Source organism: Marmota monax, unplaced genomic scaffold (genome assembly GCF_021218885.2).
Source record: "Marmota monax isolate L192 unplaced genomic scaffold, Marmota_monax_Labrador192_F-V1.1 WCK01_AAM20220418_F8-fsc00012, whole genome shotgun sequence".
Taxonomy (NCBI): Eukaryota; Metazoa; Chordata; class Mammalia; order Rodentia; family Sciuridae; genus Marmota; species Marmota monax.
Window position 1 is genome coordinate 34150202 of NW_026695227.1, and position 6061 is coordinate 34156262.

General features: G+C 38.4%; 1 non-coding gene across 1 annotated transcript; it reads right to left on the reverse strand.

Annotated features, from left to right (window-relative positions):
• Positions 1-355: 355 nt before the first annotated feature.
• Positions 356-428, reverse strand: Trnaa-agc (transfer RNA alanine (anticodon AGC)). Its single transcript has one exon. It is a non-coding gene; the product is annotated as a tRNA-Ala (tRNA).
• Between the last annotated feature and the right edge of the window lie 5633 nt (positions 429-6061).

Below are 6061 nucleotides of genomic sequence, written 5' to 3' on the forward strand. Positions count from 1 at the left end.
TATTTATGTCTTCTAAATGTCTTTCAATTGTGTTTTGCAGTTGCAAGTGCACAAATCATGAACTACTTTTGTTAAATTTATTTATAAGTATTTTTTTTCTTTTTGGTGCTATTGTAAATGGAATTGTTTTCTTAATTTCAGTTTCAGATTTTGTATTTCTTCTCAAGTCAGTTTCTGTCATTTGTATCTTTCTAGGAATTTTTGCATTTCATCTAATTTGTTTGCGTTTGGTTGTTTTTATTTTTGTGAGACTGATAGTAATATCCTCTTTTATTTCTGATTTTAGTAACTTGTGTTTTTATTTATTTATTTATTATTTTTTAGTTGGACACAATACCTTTATTTATTTATTTTTATGTGGTGCTGAGGATCGAACCCAGGGCCTCTCACTTGCTAGGTGAGAGCTCTACCGCTGAGCCACAACCCCAGCCCACTGTGTTTTATTTTTATCTTGGTCAGTTTAACTGAAGTTTTTTTCAATTTGTTGATCTTCTCAAAGAATCAACTTCAGGTTTTATTTACTTTTCTCCGATATTTCTCCATTCTCTATTCATTGATTTTCATGCTAATCTCTATTATGTCCTTCCATGTATTTGCTTTGGATTTTTCTTTTTCTTTGTTTCTTTTGGTTAGGTTATTGATTTTAGATCTTTTTTTTTTAAACTATACTCATTTATAGCTGTAACCTTCCCTTTAAGCATTGCTTAGCTGCATTCCATAAATGTAATAGGTTTTGTTTTAATTTTTATTAATCTCAAAGTATTCTTCTAATTTCTATTTCAACCATTTCTTCTTTTTATTTTTTAATTTCTTTTTTTGAACCATTGTTTATTTAGGTATATGTTGTTTATTTTCCACATACTTGTGAATTTCCCTTTTCTTCTTCCTGGTACTCATTTAATTTTTCTCTCCTTGTGATAGGAGGATATACACTATTATAATACTTTTAAATTTATCAAGACCATATTTAGACTTAACATGTTCTATCCCAGAGAAAAAATGTACCTTAAAACAATTTGTGTTCAAAACTGGGCACAGTAGCCTGCACCTGTAGTCCCATCTACTCCAAAGCCTAAAGCAAGGAGTATTGCTTGAGCCAGGAGTTTGGAACCAGCTGGGCAACATAGTAAGACCCTCTCTCAAAACAATAAAAATAAAAAAGAATTTGTATTCTGCTGTTGTTGGACAGATCATTATATAGATGTCTTTTAAATATAGATGGTTTATAGTATTATTCAAATTATCTCTTGTTAATGTGTCTAAGTATTCTGTCCACTATTGTAATAGGATATTGAAGTCTATTATCGAATTGTCTATTTCTGCATTCAGTTCTGTCAATCATTGCTTGATATACTTGGGGACTCTTTTATTAGGTGCATTTATGTTTACAATTGCTATATCTTTTTTTAATATTTATTTTTTTTGTTTTAGGTGGACATAATATCTTTATTTATTTTTATGTGGTGCTGAGGATCGAACGCATGCCAGGGCAGTTCGTTTACCACTTGAACCACATCCCCCCAGCCCCAACAATTGCTATATCTTTTTGATAAAGTGATTTTTTTTTCTTTCTTTCTTTGGTACAGAGACTTTACCCAGAAGTACTTAACCACTGAACCACATCCCCAGCCCTTTTAAATTTTTTTTCTTTTTTCTTGCTTTCTTTCTTTTTTTTTTTTTTTTTTTGAGACAGGGTCTCACTAAGTCCTTACGGCCTCAACAAGTTGTTGAGGTAGGTCTGGAACTTGCAATCCTCCTACCTAAGGCTCCCAAGTCTAGGATTACGGTGTGCACCATTGTACCTCGCTGAAGTAATTCCTTTATCCTTGTAAAATGTCCTCCTTTAGCCAAGCATGGTGGTGCATGCCTGTATTCCCAGGGATTTGGGAGGCTAAGGCAGGAGGATTGCAAGATCAAGGATAGCCTTGGCAATTTAGTAAGACCCTGTTTCAAAATAGAAAATAAAAAGAAATTGGGATGTGGTTCCATGGTAGAGTGCCCCTGCCCACACCCCCCAAAAATGGTCAGGGGTGTAGTTCAGTGGTAGAGTACCCCTGGGTTCAGTCTCTACTCTGGTAGGTGGAGGAGTCCTGCTTTGTCTCTAAATAAAACTTTTTTTTTTTTTTGGTACCAGGAACTTAACCCACTGGTGCTTAACCAGTGGGCCAAATCTCCAGCTCTTTTTAAAATATTTTATTTAGGGATAGGGTCTCCCTGAGTTGCTTTAGGACCTCGATAAGTTGCTCAGACTAACTTTGAACTCAGGATCCTCCTGCCTGAGCCTCCTGAGCCATTGGGATTACAAGTATGTGCCACCACACCCAGGTCCAATAACAATTCTATCTTTATGTATTTATTTATTTTAGTTGTCGTTGAACACAATACCTTTATTTGATTTATTTATTTTTATGTAGTGTTAAGAATCGAACCCAGGGCCTCACACATGAGAGGTGAGCTCTCTAATGCTGAGCCACAACCCCAGCCCAACAATTTTATCTTTAAGTACTTTTTGTAGTATGTCAGATCTCTGTTGGTTACTACTTGCATCATGTATCTTTTTTCATTTTTTTACTTTTAGCCCCTACATGACTTTGAAACTATGAATCTATGGGTGTCTCTTGTAGACAGCATCATTTTTTTAGTTTTTGCAGTACTGGGGATTGACCTCAGAGGTACTCTACCACTGAGCTATATCTCTACCCTTTTCCTTTTTTGAGACAGAGTCTTGGCCTCAAACTTGCAATCCTCCTACCTCTGCCTCCTCCGTAGCTAGCATGTACCACCAAGCCTGGCCCTTTTTAACTTTTTGAGACAAGGTCTTGCCAACTTGCCTGGTCATTTCCTTTTATTATATGTGTTTTTTGTTTGCTTTTGAGATAGGGTCATGTTAAGCTGTCCAGGCTAGCCTCCAATTTAGGATCCTCCTGCCTCAGCCTCCTGGGTAGCTGGAGTTGCAAGCATGTGCCACCGTCCAGCTATTGACTGCTTTTTTTTTTTTTTAACATTTATTTTTAGTTATAGGTGGACACAAATCTTTATTTTTTTATGTGGTGCTGAGGATCAAACCCAGTGCCTCATGCATGCTAGGTGAGTGCTCTACCTCTGAGCCACAACCCCAGCCCCTCGACTGCTTTTTTACTTGTGTATGATCCATATTTTGTTGCATGTCTCAATTTTTTTTGTTGTTGAAAACCATTTTAAATTATATAAAGTGGTACTTGTAAAAATCAGATGCTCCTCTCTCCATCTAGGGTCTGCTATTTTTTGTTTGTTTGTTTGTTTGGACAACATGCCTTTATTTTATTTGTTTACTTTTATGAGATGCTGAAAATTGAACCCAGTGCCTCACCCATGCAAGGCAAGCTGAGCTACTGCCCCAGCCCTGCTATTATATATATATATATTCTTTTAGTTGTGGATGAACAGTTATTTATTTATTTAGTATCAGGAATTAAACTCAGGAGCACTCGGCCACTGAGCCACATCCCCAGCCCTATTTTGTATTTTATTTAGAGACAGGGTCTCATTGAGTTGCTTAGCTCCTTGCTCTTGCTGAAACTGGCTTTGAACTTGCGATCCTCCTGCCTCAGCTTCCCAAGCTGCTAGGATTACAGGCATGCACTACTGTGTCCAGCTTATTTATTTATTTTTAGTTGTCGATAGACCTTTATTTTATTTATTTATATGTGGTACTGAGAATCGAATCCAGTGCCTCACACATGCCAGGCAAGTACGATACTGCTGAGCCCCAGCCCCACCCAGGCTTATTTATTTTTATGTGATGATAAGAATTGAACCCAGTGTGCCTCACACATGCTAGGTAAGGGCTTTACCACTGAGCCGCAACCCCAGCCTCTGCTATTTGTTTTTAATGGTGGTTGTTTATTTAGTGGCCTTTCTGAAATAATTCTGTAACTTCTATATTCTTTGACATATATGTCCATGCAAGTCTGTATTCAGTTGTCTTCATGCCCAGCTAATTATTGGACAGAGATTTTCTTAAGTGCCTAGAACCAATGAGTCTATTGGTCTTTGCTCCGGGACTGTGAGTACATATTGGGGTATGATTTCAGCTCTCAGCCAGGCAGTTTACAACTCTTTTTTCACTTTGTACTGGTATAGAGCCTCAAGTTTAATCAATAGTGTTTAATACTGAGACTTCCTGACCATGCACACAATTCTGAGTGTACACATAGCCCTGAGCATATGAATGGTCTTCTAGATTCCCAGGAATATCTTAGAACTTTCCAAAGCCCCTATGGATGTCAAATTCCCCAGTATTCCTTTTAGACTTTTTAGTTAGCCTGTTGTTGGCCCCAACTATTACCTGCCATCACAAACAACTGCAGTGTTAAACAGTTGCCTCTCATTATTTTAGACAAATGCCTGAAGGGAAAAGCCTGTTTGTACTCAGCAAGCTCCAGTCAGATCAAATAAAGATAATTGTGGTTTTTTTTGGTACTGGGAATTTAATCTAGGGGTACTCTACCACTGAACCATATCCCCCTCCCTTTTTATTTTATTTTATTTATTTTTTAGTATTTTTTATTTTTATCTGGTACTGAGGATTGAACTCAGTGCTTCACACGTGCTGGGCAAGCACTCTACCACTTGCCACAACCCCAGTCCCCAGCCCTTTTATTTTTTATTTTGAGACAGGGTCTTGCTAAGTTACTTAGGGCCTCACTAAGCTGCTCAGGCTGGCTTTAAACTAGTGATTCTCCCAAGTTGCTGGGAATACAGGTGTTCACCACCTCCCCTGGCCCACCTCTTGGTTTTTGACAGCAAGATGACATCAGATTTTTCATTCCCTACTGCCATGACCACTCTAGGTCACTTTGGCCCATATTGACCAGTTCTAACTGGAACCTGTTCTTACAGATTTTATTTCTTTTTATATTTCTTTTTTATTTTTTTAGGTGGACACAATATCTTTATTTTATTTTTATGTGGTGTTGAGGATCCAACTCAGCGCCCCGCGCATGCCAGGCAAGCACGCTACAGCTTGAGCCACATCCCCAGCCCTCTTACAGATTTTAAGGTTGTAGGGAATTATCCTTCTCCCTCTGCATTGTCTGTGTAAGGGTCACAAAAGTCTCACCCTTCAGGGTAACTTGTGTTCCTCTTATAAGGATTATTTTGAGCCTGCATTTCTCCTGCAGTTTATAGGTAGTTTGGGATCTTCCAGGGACCCACCAGACTAGTCAAGTAATGGCAGTTTTTTATGAATTGGGCTTTGAAGTTGCTTCAACCCCATTCTACTCTCTAGTGGCTACCAAGCTGCCAGCTTTCACTGACTGCAAGAAGTTGGTTTTCAAGGCTACTGTGGAGTCAAAGAGGGGGGAAGATGAGAAAAGGATAAGGTAAAATGCCATAAAACTCACTGTTCTTATTGAGATTCAACTATTTTTCCTGAATAAACACTCTCCTTATTGCTGCAGGCCTTTGTTTAATTTTCACAGTTCTCAAAAAGCAAATCCGCTTTCTCAAACATCCAACATTACAAATCTTTTAGAATTAGCAGATCCTCTACCTTTGAAATACACCCAGGATGCCACCCCTCCTCACCACTTTGTTATCACTCATATAAGCCACTGCTGTCTTGTCGTTCATTATTTTCTAAAAGAACTATCTCCTTACTTTTCCTCAGACTGCCAAGCCTGGTCTTTGCTATGGTCCAATATGGTTTGAGTGTGTCCCTTAAAGTTCTGGTGCTACAATCTTGATCCTCAGCATAGTGGTACTGAGGTGGAAAAACCGTCCAGAGGGGCAGCTTAGTGGGAGGTGATTAGGTCATTGGGGGGCATCACTGTGGAAGAAATGAATATAGTTCTTATGGACCCCAGCAAGTTATTAAAAAAATAAAAACGCAAGCCTGGTCCCTGAATTTCTCTGGCTTTCTATTGTACCATATGATCTCTTCTGCATGGTTCCTGCCATTGTGGTGCCATCTGCCATGACACCATAAGTATAGGCTGAACAGATGGGACCTCCTGATCTTGCATTTTTGGTCTCCAAAACTCTGAACTAAGTAAACTTTTTTATAAGCACACAGATTCAG